The following is a 17,409-nucleotide window of genomic DNA, read 5'->3' as shown; positions in this document are numbered from 1 at the left end:
AGGGGGGTGCTCGCGTCGTGCAGGGGAGCTGCACCCCTGGGAGGCCGGCAGCGCGACCTGGCCGAGGTGGAGACGCTCGTCGCATATAAAAAGATCCTCCATACCCCGAGCATCAGCAACCCCCTCCTGTTTCCCCGCGCTGAGATAGTGCGACCAAGGGGGCCCCGTTCCCACCCCCTGCCAGGCACTGTCCACGAGGCCCGCGGGTTGCGGGCCATCGCGCTCCGCGTCTCATCACCAGACGGGTAGGCCCGACCTGGTCTCGGCCCCCAGGCCTACCTCATTCTTGAGGGTATTTCTTTCCTTGGTTTTGGGTATGTGTTGTCGGCGCCGTCTGTGAAGTAGAATTGTATAAGTGTTGCCGTGTGCTCGGTAGTCGGAATTAGCTCTGCACTGTGTTTTCACTTTTGTGTTTGCTTTTGTGTAAATGGAGTTGTGTTTTCTTTTTTTGTGTGCATTTGGTGGAATTGTATTTGTGTGCTTCCCGTGTGCCGAGAATAAATGTGCTTTATTGTTGAACTGTTTCCCGCTTCGCTCCGTCTTTTCCCCATTGAACCCCCATCTTGCTTCACGTAAAGGGTTGGTAGTGGGCTGAATACGCCCGATAATTAATCGAACCGTCGAGGTCGACGATAACACCGCTCGGTTATTCTGATAGTACGGAACGGGTCGCTTAAGTGGCCCGTGTCCGAAGTCGACCTGCGGCGAGGTGCGATCGCCCGGTCTACCCTCCGCGTGGGTACTTAGGTAGTTCGAATTTGGCGAGCAACCCTATCCCACGCGGGGGCTGATTGGCTCGATCGCGGTGAGACCGAAAGGTCCACCCGTGACTGGTTCCCGGCGTTAGTCCGAGAGGGTCACGACTGGATTGTCCGTCCGGTGGGCGACGTGCCGCGATTCGAGTTACGTGGCCGTCGCACGCCGGCGGGCGCGAAGACCGCAACAATATTAAACCTGAGGATACTGCACATCATGTAAACAGTATAAAACAGCAGAGTCATGAAGGATTTTATATTTTTAAGGCAAGTTTCTGTGGAATGAATAGTTGTAAAGTTTTTAGAGGTCCTGCCTTTCATGCTTTGGCCAAGGCACTAATATTGTCAGGTCAGGCCAGGCCAGATCAGATCATATCTGTGACTTGCTACAGGTATCATGTAAACCTGTTCCATGGTCGGGTTGTCGGCGACTAAATAGTCTCCCCCACCAGATTTTCTGGTGAGGAGTGTGTTTGGATATGGATACCCAGCAGGATTAAAAACAAAACGTGTCAAAATGCAGATGAGCTCATTAAGATCCAACGGCCATCCATATCTCATGCCCAACTGTGTCTGCGGATGTCCTCCTGCAGTTGGGTTACTTCTTATTAGGAGGTTGGTGGCAGGATTTGCACTCCGGCCACCGTAAAACCCTTCATTCCGCAAAACATTCTCGAAGGATAAAAATAAATCTGAAAACTCACTCCGTGGGAGTATCTCCTATGCAGCTTCCCTTCGCAGGGCAGTGCACCGGATGACGGAATTGGGGCAAAGCTTTCGGGACCACCAATCTTTGATGATATGAGGGAAACCACAGGGTAACATTCCTGGGTCAGATTGCGGGAGAGTGTGTCGGGGTGGTGCTGAGGTGTCGTCCACCAGACGGCGGTCTCCTTGGGTTAACCTGAGGCGGTCCCTTCGGGTGGGTGCCTGGAATGTCCTATCCCTAAGAAAGGATGATCACCTGTCTCTGTTATCATCTGAGCTCAAGCGATTGGACATCGGTATTGCAGCACTCTCTGAGGTTCGGGGACCGGATTGCGACGAGATCACGGAGGGTTGTTACACCTACCATTGGTCTGGCCGCTCTGATGGTTACCATGCCCAAGGAGTTGCTGTAGCTGTGTCCAATAAACTGACTCCAATGATAATTGAGGTAACACTGGTCAATGAGCGTATGAGACGAAGGATTCATCACTCCTTGAGTGTCATTTCTTCCCTGGTCTCTGTATATGCTCCGACTGAGGTGAGTGATCTCACCATGAAGGATGCATTCTATGCCACGCTCAAGTCTGTGGTTGATCAGTGCCCCAGGCGAGATACAGTTCCAGTTTTGGGGGATTTCAATGCATCGACTGGAACTGATAGGCATGGTTATCAGACTGTGTTGGTCCCCATGGGTCTGGAACTGTGAATCAGAGTAGCACTCAGTTCCTTGACTTTGCAAGAAGTCATGGACTTAGGGTGGCTGGTTCATGGTTTCAGTGCCCACAAGCTCATCCCTGGGCTTGGTATTCCAACGCTGGCAGTGTGGCAAGGGAGATTGACCATGTGCTCGTTGATGGTCGCTGGAGGATGATCCAGAACTGCAGGGTCTGCCGGAGTGCTCATTTACTCAACACTGACCACTGGCTTGTTGAAGCAACTCTTAAGTTGCACCGTAAATCCAGAAGAATGGTACCATCCCAGCCAAGGCTGGATGTTGGCAAGCTCAAGGATGAGAGGGTAGCTGAGGAGTTAGCGAACAGGCTGAGTGGAGCTTGGGGGGGGGGGATCTGGGTGCTTTGGGAGATCCTGAAGAGTTGTGGAGCGCCTTCAAGACCACCGTCCTTGATGTTGCTGGTGGATGTCTTGGAACTCACCGTCGGGCAAAGAAGAATTTTGTCTCTCATGGGACACTGAATACCATTGACCAGTCAGAGGGCCAGGCTGAATGGTAGAGCTGAGCTGTTGAGGGAGCTGAGGCATAAAACTGTACGCGCACTTAAGGTGGACAAGGAGGCCTATGTGCGAGGAATCTGTGCGGGGGTAGAGCAACACCTGTGGTCAAGTGATTCTCGTCCCGCTTACAGGGGAATTCGTGCAATGCGTTCATCCAAGCCCATCCCTCGGTGTACTGCAGTTAGAGCGGAGGGTGGTGGGCTCTTGACAGAGGAGTCTAGTCCGAAGTGAAGGCCCATTGGGCCAGTTACTTTGAGCGGTTGTACCAGGCTGATCCACCAGCTGTCGAGTTGGACGTCAGGGGTGTAATAATCCCTGTTGCTGACCCTCCAATCAACTGTGGTCCACGTTTGTTTGTGGAAGCACAGGCTGCGGAGAACCGGTTAAAATGGGGTAAAGCTCCAGGAATCTGTGGCATCCACAATTAATTTCTCGAGGCTGGTGGAAATGCTGCACTCGTGTTGTTGCATGCAGTACTGTGCTCTGCCTGGAACACAGGCATCATCCAAACTGATTGGAAGAGGGGCCTTGTTGTCCCTCTCTGGGAAGGGAAGGGAAGGGTGATCGTGATGACTGCAACAACTACCGAGGGGTGATGCTGCTCTCAGTACTGGGCAAGGTCTTTGCTCGGATAATTCTTGATAGGGTTCGCCACCATCTGCTTGAGCACCAGCGTCCAGAGCAGTCAGGCTTTACACCAAAGAGGTCAACGATTGACCGTATTCTTGCCCTTCGTGTCCTCACCAAACGCAGATGAGAGTTTCGGCAGGAGCTGCTTGCAGCCAATGTTGATCTCTGTAAAGCGTTTGATTCAGTGAATTGGGATGTCCTCTGGAGGATTCTTGGTCTTCGTGGGGTGCCACCAAAACTGATCGATCTGATGTCTGAACTCTACTCTGGTACTGTGAGTGCTGTGAGATGTGATGGTACCATCTCTGACTTCTTTCCAGTTATTACTGGAGTTCTTCAGGGGTGTGTTCTGGTCCCCACACTTTTCAGCACTTGTATGGACTGGATTCTGTGGAGGATATCAGAGGGATCAAGCTGTGGTGCATCATTTGGGAATGTCAAGATCTCTGACCTTGATTTCGCAAATGATGCAGTCATCCTTGCGGTGACTTTAGATATCTTTTGAGAGCCCTCGAGGTGCTGAATGAGGAGTCGGAGCCGCTGGGATTATGGGTTTCCTGGGTCAAAACTAAGATGCAGAACTTCGATGACATCTTGGATGCTGCTGTCCTGTCTGTGTCTGTTTGTGGTGAGGATGTTGAGGTCGTGGAGAGATTCACTTACCTTGGCAGTGATATTCATGTCTCTGCTGGCTGTGAACCAGAGGTCAACAGAGGTCTGGGTCGGGCCTGTGGAGTCAGGGATTCACTGGATCATGGGGTGTGGCGCTGCCGGTACTTGTGCGGGAGGATGAAAGTCTGAGTCTTCAGGTCCTTGGTGCGTCCAGTCTTGCTCTATGGATGTGAGACTTGGACTCTGACTAGGGATCTGAGACGGAGACTTAATTCCTTTGGTAGCAGGTCTCTTCAGAGAATCATTGGCTATCGCTCGTTGGACTTTGCGTCCAACGAGTGGTTGCTGAGAGAGACTCAAATGAGATTGGTTACCTGCATAGTTCCTGAGCGTTAGCTGCGGCTGTATGGACATGTGGCTGGTTTTCCTGACGCTGATCCAGCTCACCAGATTCTCTCAGCGAGGGTCTCGTGAGTGGAGAAGGTCAATGGGCCGACCACGTGCCTCGTGGTTGCAACAGGTTGATCAGCCTCTCAAGGACATTGGGATGGGTCAGGCATTTTCCTGGGGATTTCCAGACAGAGGCCTCTGGAGTACCGGTGGAACATGGATGCAGCGACACACTGCTCTGGTGCATGCTCCCATATCTGACCTGACCTGACTAATTTATTGCAATTTCAAGGAGCCAGAGCAGGTCGATATTTTAGCTCGCATTTTCACCAACGAGCCGTCACTGTTGGATGTGATGGAGAGATGCGATGCATGCGCACCTTCAGGGTTTTCTTCCCTTTGATGTATGTATGTTGATCGTGGTGCGGACTCAGCGTGTCGTCTAATGACTGCAACCAAGTTTTAAGCTTTATAGATTCCAGACGAATGTCCAGGTCAGCTCGCACTCAAATAGGATCTTTGTCAGTAGGTGTCTGTGACTTCTGAGCAGCGTTACAATGACCACATCAACAGCGTAACGTTGTTGAAACTTGTATTTCAAACAAACAGATCCAAAGTCAAATGAGGAAGTTCACCATTCCATGCAATGTTCAACTCCAATTCCCACGTTGAGTTATTACCACCACCCAGTGTCCCAGTCCTGCCGGCACAACTCATTCTTCACCTCATCCTTCGGGACTGTCGATTCTTCGATTCCCGTCACGGTGTCCTCTCTTACGATGGCTGTCCACAAGGTTGATTTCAAGAGCTCAAAGGAAATCTTTCCCGATACACAATCTTAATGAGTTTTCAACAACCTGATTACGATTGGCTCCACGCGTTAACAACTGCTCTGGACATTAACACTTCGTTCACTGAGAGTTAAATCGAGCATGGGGACGATGGAAACACGGCTCATCACACGTCGTTCTCGCAGGTTTATATCGCAACAATAATCCCATGTCTTCCAGCAAATGCGATTCTAGTCCAACCTGGAAGTTTCGTCTGAGAACGTTCCAGCACCTTCACAAATCTTACCAGGTAGTTTGCAATACAATACCACCATCTAGTCAAAATTAGGTCATTACATCAAGCCGTTTATATTACAATTTACCGATCCGTGCTGCACAAAACTGATAACTTGTAACCGTTCATTTATATGCATTTACAAACATTTAAATTTACCACAACATCTAGCTTTTAACTGACAGTCACTGTGATGGTTGCAGTCAAATAATGTCCTTGGGTCGTGGTCAAAGCGTTTGTAGTGCACCATTCCAGCACATGAGCAGTTGGATCATGAAGGAATCAGAGTTTAGTTGAAACTTCAAATAGGAGCAAGACAAGGAGCTGTTTTGGATATTGCAGTGTAGTCTGTCCACAGCGGGGAAGCGCCATGCCACCACAAAAGAGCAGCAATGGCTTTCAGAAACATGGGACTCAACTCCAGAAACTCTCAGAGAAACAGAGACAAGAATGTGTGTATCTTCTTTCTCTCTCATTCTCTTTTATCCATAACTGGAGCAGGGCAATCCAAGGTAGACCTTGGTTGACAAGCACCAATCAAATGCTTTATGACCTAATTCAGGTCCACTTCCAACTACACGTGCTGTGTAGCATATGATCTCAGAGATGAAGCTAACCACATGCCCATCAACCTCACTTCCCCAAGCCGGACAGAATGCAATGATCAATCTGCGTTGCACAGTATACAAGCCTACATTACCGGCATCAAAAGTCATGTCGATGAGTTTTTTGTTTTCTCAACCTCTTTCACCTGACAACTATAAAAAGGGCGAGAAAATAAAAACTAGCATCTCTATGACTGAGAAATGTAAAAACATCCAATAACACAGACAGAATGACAGACAATACTGGACTATCGGATAACAAGGGAAATTATTTCAAAACAAATTCAAGTGAATTCCTTTATTGAGAGTTAAAGTGAACACAATGTTCACTCCCTAATGCTGCACCCCACAGCTCACAACATTAAACTAGTCACTAATCAAACGGGCCTTCCATGAACTAGTTGAATAAGTTGTAACGTCCAGTCCATCGGAATATAAAAATTTCACCTTGAAAGGAAACTTTTGGTAGAAGCAATATAATCTTGCTATGATACTTACCAACACCTTACTCGTTTTGAAAGGTGGTCTTGTCAGGACTACCTGTTCGATTATATCGAATCAAATGTTTTTTGAATTGCCCGTTTTTCTTGATCAAAGCAAAAAAAGCACGGTCAGCATACACATCCAAAGGCAGAAAGGTAAAATCTGAAACATTTCCAGACACTTACATTTGCAATGGCTGGCAGCTTGACCGTTTTGAGAATGCCAGCTCTGTTCAGGAGATAACCTCAGCCTTGGCATCAAAACCACACTGCATGCTCAGCACATAATCATATGCCAACAGCATCCAACCACAACCACGACCACAACACGACCACAAGCCGTACACCAGGAGCAAACAAACCCTTGCAAACCCACTGCCTTATAAAAAATTTCCACCTAAGCCTCAGCATTTCTATCAAAAAAGAATGAAAGAAATAAAGGAAGAGCAAAAACATAAATATTGATCCATGAAGTGAGAGAGTGACATTCTCGCAAGCCGAGGCAAGTTGAAGATTGACCTTTCCTTCCATCTCTTGTGTTCACTTGAACTATGTATCAAGGAAAATATTCCTTCCAAAGCATTTGCTTCTGTATCCATCTTATCCAACCCCTACATTATCCCCTACCCTTCGTTCTTACCCACATCCCTTGTTGTCAATTTCCATCTATTTTGTTCCTCGGCCATGCTGTTAGCATTTCCCCCTTCTCTTTCTGCTGTTCCTTTTGTTCTGTTGAGTCCTGAGTTCTAGCTCTTCCACGAGACTTAACTGTACACAAAAATAAATGAATAAATAAATAAACTCATCACATTGCTTAAAGGAGCAAGCCCATTGAGATGACAGCAAGTCGAACCAGAACAACTCAGATGACTGTATGTTGAAGTTTAAGTAAATTGTACAGTACCAGTCATAAGTTTGGACACACCTACTCATTCAAGGGTTTTTTTTATCTTGCCAAAGCAAGATGTTACTCGATCGGTTTGTTTGTTTTTTTGTTTATATATTTATATATTTGTCTGTTACAATTGATTTTCAACTTTCAATTTGCTCTCTAAGTCACAGTTCTAAAGCAATGGCTCTCAAACTTGACATGTATACTCGTGAGCGCAATAGCTTTTGACACCCAAAATTTCGAAGGTCAAAGTCAAAGGTCAAGGTCACCAGAAGGTCAAACATCAAAATCAACGAAACCCTTAGCTTTTGAGTAAATTTTATCGGATCATCTCCAAACTTGGTGGATATATAGCATATCGATAGGCACTCAGCTGAATAGTTTTTGGTGGCAATCGGCCTTGACCTTCATGGTTAGCGCCTAAGGTTGAAGTTGACCTTCATGAAGGTCATTTTTAAATCTTTGACTAACAATATCGAGTAGTACCTCAAATTGAAGCCCGAGAAGAGTGTTTCTCAGATATATAAAAATTTCGTTGTTATGACGTCATTTGATAACGTCATGATGAAAAACTGATTTTTCAGAAAAACTGAAACTCAAATCAAGGTCTTTTGGCAAGATAACCTTTGGCCGAAGGCCAATGTATGCTTTTTATTTTTATTTTTCCTATTTTCTACATTGTAGAATAATAGTGAAGAAAGACATCAATACCATGAAATAACACATGTGGAATTATGTAGTAACCAAAAAAAGTGTTGTATTTATACAATGGAAACACATATACAAATCAAAGCATATTTGATATTTTAGATTCTTCAAAGGAGCTACCCTTTGCCTTGATGACAGCTTTGCACACTCTTGGCATTCTCTCAACCAGCTTCATGAGGTAGTCACCTGGAATGCTTTTCCATTAACAGGTGTGCCTTGTTAAAAGTTAATTTGTGGAATTTCTTTCCTTCTTAATGCGTTTGAGCCAATCAGTTATGTTGTGACAAGGTAGGGTTGGTATACAGTTAATTGCCCTATTTGGTAAAAGATCATTATTTTGGCTGCACTGTAGTAATCCATATTATGGCAAGAACAACTCAACTAAACAAAGAGAAACGACAGTCCATCATTACTTTAAGGCATGAAGGTCAGTCAATCCGGAATTTTTTTTAGTGGGGACATCATTGATCATGCACTCCCCCCCCCCCAAGGTGTTTGTGTATGTGCAGAAAAAATAGCCTTCCCTCAAACCACACTAACTTATCACCAAACTGCACCCCAGGATAGTGTTCCAACAATCCCTGGGAAAAGCTTTCCCTTTCACAGTACTCCTTTTGTAAATATATTAAGGTATTTTATATGATACAGCTACCTGTTTCTCAGTTCTTCCCATCTGTGAAGTGTTCCTTTGGTCCCTATCCACATCTGCGATCAAACGGCTGTGTACAGGAAATGTATAACAATCCTACAGCTATTGCAAGTGTACTAATTGTACAGCAAGCCCAAATCGGTGTATTCGGTGAATGCACTGGCACACAATGGCCTACTGTTTTCGAAAGATGCTGTTGGATAGAAGCGTAGACGGAAAAATTAGCTTCACGAGTTTACACGCAGATCCAAAGGACCAAGTTTTCTGAGATGCAGCGCCCCCTGCCGGCACTGCCAATGGAGAAGTGTACGAAAAGGATAGCTCAGATGGGCGTGCGCATGCTTTGATATCAACGTCTGCATCGGTAGACAAGATATACAAATTATTTTACCAAATAAAAGTTGACAAGTGTTCTCATCTGATTTTATAGCCCATGATGCTTGGAACCCATGTCCAAATCCCACATACTATGTATTTGTCCATTGTCTCCTAACGTCAAACGTAGACCGACACTGTCGGCGGAGTCGGAAATTTCATAAAAATTGTGCACTTTGTAATAAAACCACCAAACTTTGCTCATACATAGACTCATACCAAATTATCATTCTCAGATATTGAGGCAATTCAAATTATAACTTTATGTACATGCATGGTGATATTTAATTGGGAATGTCTATTTTGGTATAAAAATCGATTTTACTTACCTTTTTGTGTTAAAAATAAATCAATTAATCAAGGACTTGCTTGTTTGTACTCCATAACAAGGAAATCTCAGAATCTGCTGCAAATGAGACAGTTCAAAACATGCAAAAAATTGGCAAAGACCGGTTCAATGTCTTCATAAAACAACGCCTGATAGAAAGAACCAAGCCAATGGATGATGGTGTAAGTTGCAACAAGTTAACATTATTCAGTAACTCAACGACTAAGGCTCCAAAGAAGGGAAAGCAACTCACCTCAACTCAATGAAGAAAGGGGTAGAACTCTTTTCACAACTTGTTATTGGCTGCGAGACAAGGGATGGGAATCTCGGTAGATTTCTTCAGACATGAAAATTAGATGTGTCCTCCTTTGCTATCTGACAAGGGAAGACTGCCAAGTGACCTGATGATGTGCCGAGAAGACCTTTCGGAGAGACAGTCTGAGCCACCCACCATGACATGTGCAGTTCTTGATGGAGCTGCCATCATTCAGATGCTGACGACTAGTACAGGACTCCACAAACATTTAAGGAGAATGCTCACAAAGTATTTATCCCATTTGTCTCAGAGGAACTATGAAATGTATCACACCTAGATTTTGTGTAGGACAGCCATATAGCAGCCTCCCCTGAAAGGCATAGTGAGACCAAAGTGAGGAAAGGGAGCACAAAGGTGTGTTGTAACTTGTAGGGTTTCCTGTACCAGTAAACTGAATAGACTTCCTTCATGTAGACTAACAATAGCGAGCTATTCAGCTTCCTTTTAAAGACACTTATCCAGTCATTTGATGAGGCAGACAAGGAACTCGTTAAGATGGGGAGCAGGTTCTCAGTAAATCACAACAACCTGATCTTTACTCACTTGCCCCATACAACCATGACGATACAGACACTTGTACGTTACTGCATGTAGCACATGCCACCCATCATGGTCATCACAAAATACTCATTTGTACTGTTGATACTGATGTGGTGGCGTTGTCTCTGATGGTGGTGCATACACTTCGAGTTGTTGATGAACTGTGGTCGGCATTTGGAAAAGAGAGAAGTTTCCGTTATTTGGCTGTGTATGAAATATCCGCCTGCTTTGGACCTGAGAAATCCAATGTTCCACGCACTTAGAGGGTGTAATATGCTTTCAACATTTGCTGGGTATGGTGAGAAAACAGACTGGGCTACCTGGAATGCTCTTCCAGAGCTTATTGATGCACTTCTAAGATTGGCATGTGCCCCATGTAACATTTCAAAATATAGTACATGTATACCATTGAGAGGTTTGTGAAACTGCTCTACAATGGAACAAGCACCTGCACTGATGTGAACAAGGCCAGGAAGAAGCTGTTTGCAAAGAGGAACCTTACGCAAAGAACTCTACCAATATGCTCCCGAGCAGCATGTGAAGAGCACAGGCTACCAGGGTGGTCATGTCTGGGGCCAGACACTGTTTACGAGGCCTGCACTTCCTTCTCTGACAAGCTGGGGCTGGATTTGGATGGATGTTGAACGATGAGTCACACTGGATGACACTCCCTGAAGCTTCTCAGACTTGCTTCGAGCTTATCTCATGTCGACAAGAAAGGATGCCAGAACCATTCCAAGAGCAAAATGGCTCACCATCAATGCACAGCTATGTGCTCTTGGGAGGGAGAATTATCCAGTTATTTAATTTGATGACATTAAACATTCTTGTTCAGCATCAATGTTTGTGAAATAAAGTACTAATATCACTTTTTGAACTGCCATTTCTACTTGCATCTTGTATGAGCCTCTGGGCTGATGGGATGGCCCAGAGTTACGCACACTCACCTCTATGCTGTCTTCCCTGGGTTATCCTGACTCAGTTATAGACTGTCATCCCGTTGTTTCACAGGCAGGGAGATTCATCAATGTGTGTCATTCTTCGGATGGACGTTAATCAGGCGTCCCATCTGCCAGCATTCGTTGGTGGAAGTTAAAGATCCCACGGTATGTTTCACAAGGAGTAGGCGAGCCATCGCCAACACCATGAACAAATTCCAAATTCCTGCCCTAACCAGCAGAGGGCATTGCATCAGCAGCACAGCCATACCCTCAGCCAATGATGCTGCCCTGCAGCCTTGTGCTCCATACGAAGGACGACGATATGAGCCTCTTTGTATTTATATCAGGCCAAAATAGACATATTCTTTCAAATGACAGCACATTCACACTTGTATTGTCAAAAATAGATAACTATAAAATTGTTTACAGATTTACCTTTGTTTTCAATTACTTTATGAACTGCGCTGTCATCTGGTTTCAAATACGAGTCGCCGTGTATTATAGCAAGCTCAAATGGACACCATTTCAATCAGCTGTGCATACGCACCCATGTGCAATAACAAATGTTCCAACATCTGAAAATGAAAATTATATATTGATCTTCTCATGGTACAAGTTTGATACTTTCATCACAAAAATACTCTGTTATTCTGAAGGACTATAACTAATGTCTTTGTCTTGCATGTGGTTTATATACGGATCCAATATCAGCCCAAAAACAATGTTAAAAAAAAAAGTGTGCATAAAAAGAAAGGGTAAAAAGACATTTTGAGTGTTAAACCTTTGTCGAGCAAAATATGTTTGTTTTTCCTCTGACTAAGGACGAACACTCAAAACGTCTGCCACAGTTTTTCCCCATGGCAGTAAACATGCTCTTTTACACTTTTCGTTGATAATATCCATTGTTATTCCAGGTTCAATTCCTTTCTTGGTATTTATTTTCTTCTGGCTGTTTCCCCACCCAGATGGTGGGTAGAGAATATGAATTTGGAGTTGAGAACAATCTTTGCTGAAGCTCAATAAATGACTAAATTGATAAAGCCGTAATTTTGGGACCTAAAGTGGTTTGCCACGTATATATGACCAGACAGTATTAACAGCAATAACTACATTCTACTACGTACTGTTTTACATTTGTTTACTCACCACTACTGTATCAATGACAAGAAGTTGTTGTCAAGTTTGAAAACGAAATGGATAAAGGCCTTAAAAGCAAATCAGTTGAACTGGAAATTGCTGGATACAGACATGGACAGTGTTCTTTATGGTGGCGCATGTCCAAAAGTTCTACATTGGTGGAGTTCTTGTTTTGCGAGACAGAATTAAAGTATGTAAACTGTGGAAAACCGTGTCAAGTCACTTCAAGGTCACCAAAACAAGAATTATAGACAGACAAACAGAAAGATCAACACAACCAATTACAATCTTAGACACCTCATATGTTTATTTAATCTTGTCTATTCAACAATAAAAAAATATTACATGCAAGCAAATATTCCGTTTAAATGAGGCCTTTGTCTTCCGTTGGCTCTTCGGCTAAACTCAGATGACATTGATACTCAGTGAAGTAAAAGCGAGAGAAGAACCTTCAGAGTGTAGGCTTTATTCCATTTGATTGAAGCCGCTTCTACGGGCACACCAGGGGATACAGGTTCAGCTAGGAGTACATAAGCAGTAAGGTATACATGTGCAATTAATCATCGCAGAATAAATCAGCATAAGCACGGAGTTCGATATACTCTCAATTCTCACCATTCAACGAGCACCAAGTGAACCGCCGCAGTAAATGACAATGCCCCAGGGACAATCACCCCGTCCGCGCGGAGACTTCGCCTTATATGCGGGACGCACGACATGTGATCACGCGTCACGTCCTTCAATTCACCACATTCTCCCCATCTTTAAAATGTAACTAGAGGCCCAACTTACGCACCATGATTACTTCAGCACTATAGGAGTATACATTTCAAGCAACGCGAACTATTTGATCTACAGAAGCATACATGCCAAGCAGTGAGGATTATTTTGAGTTGCAGGAGCATGGGAATGAGCATCGATATATGATATGAGCATATAGGAGCGTGAGCATCGAGGATGCCGATAATCCCCTCTACAGGTCGAGTCGGCGAGGGGGTTTTATCCGCCGACCTCTCCGGGAGTAAATGGCAGTTTCACTTGAGGGAGGCTTCCGATCCTCTTGGTGAGCCTCGACTTGTGCCGGGGATGACTCCTCGATCGCTCTCGGGTGGTACGCGGCAGCCCCGTCGCCCGGTGGAGTTCCTGGGGGGGGGAACACCTGGGGAGGGGATGTCAGAGGGAGGAGTGCCAGAAGGTGGTGTACCTGCGGGAGGAATACCTGAGGGAGCCAAATGGCGAACCGACACGGTGGTCTCCCTGCCATCCGGGAGTCTGACATGAGCATACTCTGGATTAGTATCAATGAGCTCGACCCCCTCCACCAAGGGTTCATACTTGCTTTGTCGTACCGGGCGTTTCATGAACACTGTCCCGGGATGGGTTAGCCAGTTGGGCACCGTTTGGCCGTCAACGTATCGTCGCTGGTGAGTAAACATTCGTTCGTGAGGAGTTGCATTGGTGGACGTGCAGAGCAAAGAGCGTATGGAATTCAGAGCGTCGGGAAGGGTAACCTCCCATTGCCCGGGGCTCAGTCCTCTTGATTTAAACGCCAGAGTTACGGCTTTCCAAATAACTCCGTTATACCGTTCCACCTGCCCGTTACCCTGTGGGTTGTAACCCGTCGTTCGACTAGTTGCTATGCCGAGCTCCAGTAGGAATTGTTTTAGCCCGGCCGACATGAAACACGGCCCTCTGTCTGAATGTATGTACGAAGGTTTCCCAAACATAGCGAAGAGGTCAGAGAGACATTTCACGACAGTGACCGAGGTCATATCTGAGCACGGAAATGCGAAGGGGAACCTTGAATATTCATCAACAACGGTGAATATGTATCTGTTGTCTGTCTCGGTCGGCAGGGGCCCTTTGAAGTCGATGTTTAGTCTCTCGAAGGGAGAAGTGGCCTTGATCAATCTGCCAGATGCCGCGCCATAGAATCTGGGTTTTAGTTCAGCACAAACAGGGCATGAAGGATTCATTTGTTTAATATCTTCAATAGAATAGGGAATATTTTGTCTGCGCACGAAATGTGCCATTCTGGTTACCCCTGGGTGGCAGAGAGACACGTGTAGGTCTTGCAAAGCCTGACTAATTGTCACCGAACAGTGGACCCGAGAGAAGGTATCTGCAGCAGGGTTTTCCTTCCCGGGCCGGTAAACAATGTCGTAACTATAGCAAGCTAGGTCTATCCGCCATCTCACAATCTTTTCATTCTTAATTTTCACGTTATTTTTCCCATCAAACATGAATGCAAGGATCGCTGGTCCGTGACGAGCGTGAAGTGGTTTCCTAGTAAATAGTGTCTCCATTTTCGTAGCGCTTCGACGATCGCGTACGCCTCCTTCTCTATTGCCGAGTGTCTCTGCTCGCTCCCAGAGAGAGTTCTCGAGAAGAACGCGACGGGCCGCCCAGACTGATTTAGCGTCGCAGCTATAGCGTGATCAGAGGCATCCGTTTCCACCACGAAGGGCACCGAGCTGTCGATCGATAATACCACAGAATTACTGATATCATCTTTGAGGCTGTGGAAAGCTTTTACAACAGCGGCATCTGGTGGGAAGTTCTTGTAATGCACTAGGGGATGTATTTTCTCGGAGTATTGGGAGATCCATCTGGCACAGTAAGTGAACATGCCGATCACCCGGCGCATTGTCTGCAGGTCCTGAGGTGGGGGTAGCTCACGAAGCGGGCGCAAACGTTCAGGATCAGGCCGAATCGTGCCGTCGGCTATTGTGTAGCCGAGAAGGTCAATTGACCTTGCCGAGAATACGCATTTCTCGTAATTGAGGGTCAGATTATATTTTCTAGCAATGTTAAAGAATCTGTCCAGATTCATATCATGTTCCCCCCGATCCCTACCGCACACCGTGACATTGTCCACGTAAACGAAAGTGTCTTTGAGGTTCTCATCTGAGATGATGTCGTCCATAACTCGTTGGAAGCAAGCTACCCCATTCGTGACACCGAACGGAATCCTCCTGAATTGGAAGAGGCGTCTGCCTGCCTGGAACGCGGTGTAAGGTTTGTCTTCCTCTCGGATGGGAATTTGATGATAGGCGCTTCGCAAATCGATGGTGCTGAATATTTTATAATTGGCCACGCGTTCGACCATCTCGTCTATGCGCGGCAAAGGGTAGGCATCGAGTTGGGTGAAACGGTTGACCGTTTGAGAGTAATCGACAACCATTCGCTTCTTATGGTTCTGGCTGCGAGTCACCAACACCTGCGCGCGCCATGGCGAATCGCTCGGTTCTATAATTCCTTCTTCCAGTAATCGCTTGGTCTCTGAAGCAATGAAGTTCATATCAGCAGTGGTATATCGCCGCGATTTGATCGCTATCGGTTTACAGTCCGGCGACAAGTTAGCAAACAGCAGGGGGGACGTTACCTCTGCGGTGGTCAGAGCATTTAAAATTAGGCGAGGTTTGCTTCCTCTAAAGGGTATTTCGACGCTCGTGTGCTGCTTGAGGACATTATGACCCAGAATTACGTCTGCGCATAAATCACGAAGCACCAGCACCCTTACATCCCGATGCGTGTACCCTTTTATGTCCAATTCAACATTGCAGTACCCTCGTACGCGGGACTGCAGAGATGTGGCGGCCATGCATACCGTATTGTCTGTCGGGTGGATCTTCCATTTCCTGCCCTTCACTAGCGAGCTGTTGACGAAACTCTCAGAGCTACCGGTATCAATCAGAGCCTCAACCACATGCCCGTTAATTCGTACGTTGATGATAGCCTTGGATAGATTCCCAGGTGAGGCTGCAGTTAGTTTCTTTTGTGAGTAGAGGGCCGCAGAAGTGGGTTTATTTCTCCTCGGAGTAGCTTTACATACCCTGGCATAATGCCCTTTCTTGTCACAATTCATGCATGTGGCATCTCTGGCAGGGCATTGGTGGCGGAGGTGTCTTTTGTACCCACAAAAGAAGCATTTACCAACCGATGTAGTTGCTGAAGAGTTTGACAAGGTCTGGGTATCCGATTCCTCGAGTTTTCCTCTGTCCTCTGTGTCTGGGGTGCCCTGTGGGGTTCCTTGAGTTTCCCCCATAGCAGCGTTCATTAGCAGCATCGGTGTCCCAAATGACTCAGATTGCTGCCGAGCCGTATCCATCGCTCGAGCCTGGTCGGCTACCCTTTCAAGAGTGGGTTGCGCTTTCTCCAGTAAGCGTTGCCGTATGTGGGCTGATCTGAGTCCTTGGATGAACGCTTCTCTGGTCGCTTCATCTCGGTGTTCCTCGGCGGTTACGGCCCGGAAACTGCCGTCTTTTCCCAGCTGCCTCAGAGCTTGCAGGAACTGATCGATGGTCTCCCCGGCTGCTTGCTTGCGTGTGTTGAGAAGATGTCGTATGTATACCTCGTTCTTGCGCTTCACGTAGAGCGCCCGCAGCTCGTTGATCGCTGCATCGTAAGTGTCACACTCCGAGAAGAGCCGGAATACGTTGGGGGAGACATGATTCACAAGGGCGGCCAGTTTGTCGGCACCCTCTTCGATGATGGTCAGATAGCGTGAGAAGGAACGGAACCAATGCAACCATTTCATTTCCGAGTCAGTCGCATTCGGGTCAGCATCGAACCTCTCTGGTTTGTAGATCTTGTCCATCGTTGGTCGAGAGAGCCGAGAAAACCAAATGGAATAAATTGAAGTAAAAGCGAGAGAAGAACCTTCAGAGTGTAGGCTTTATTCCATTTGATTGAAGCCGCTTCTACGGGCACACCAAGGAATACAGGTTCAGCTAGGAGTACATAAGCAGTAAGGTATACATGTGCAATTAATCATCGCAGAATAAATCAGCATAAGCACGGAGTTCGATATACTCTCAATTCTCACCATTCAACGAGCACCAAGTGAACCGCCGCAGTAAATGACAATGCCCCAGGGACAATCACCCCGTCCGCGCGGAGACTTCGCCTTATATGCGGGACGCACGACATGTGATCACGCGTCACGTCCTTCAATTCACCACACTCAGCTTCCAGTCCTCTCGATCAAGCATTTGCTGTTGTGTGCAGTTCATCTGTCCCATATGCTTGTTCAATGTGTTA

General features: G+C 46.2%; 1 protein-coding gene across 4 annotated transcripts in view; it reads right to left on the bottom strand.

Moving 5' to 3' along the window:
* Window positions 1-9,452, bottom strand: part of LOC147018344 (ras guanyl-releasing protein 3-like) — an 88,557-nt gene extending 79,105 nt beyond the window's left edge. For 2 of the 4 annotated variants that reach the window (XM_085897914.1, XM_085897918.1), the window contains exon 1: window positions 6,667-6,825. The gene's annotated coding sequence lies outside the window, so the exon portion shown is untranslated. Of the gene's footprint in view, window positions 1-6,496; window positions 6,605-6,666; window positions 6,826-9,433 lie in introns of those variants that run through there. The other 2 variants (XM_085897915.1, XM_085897916.1) reach the window with 2 other exon arrangements.
* Window positions 9,453-17,409: the final 7,957 nt, after the last annotated feature.

The sequence above is a fragment of the Eptatretus burgeri genome, chromosome 10 (genome assembly GCF_056783735.1).
Source record: "Eptatretus burgeri isolate ZD-2024b chromosome 10, Ebu_testis_v1, whole genome shotgun sequence".
NCBI classification, from domain to species: domain Eukaryota; kingdom Metazoa; phylum Chordata; class Myxini; order Myxiniformes; family Myxinidae; genus Eptatretus; species Eptatretus burgeri.
Note: the sequence above shows the minus strand (reverse complement) of the source record. Positions and strands in the feature narration are given on the sequence as shown.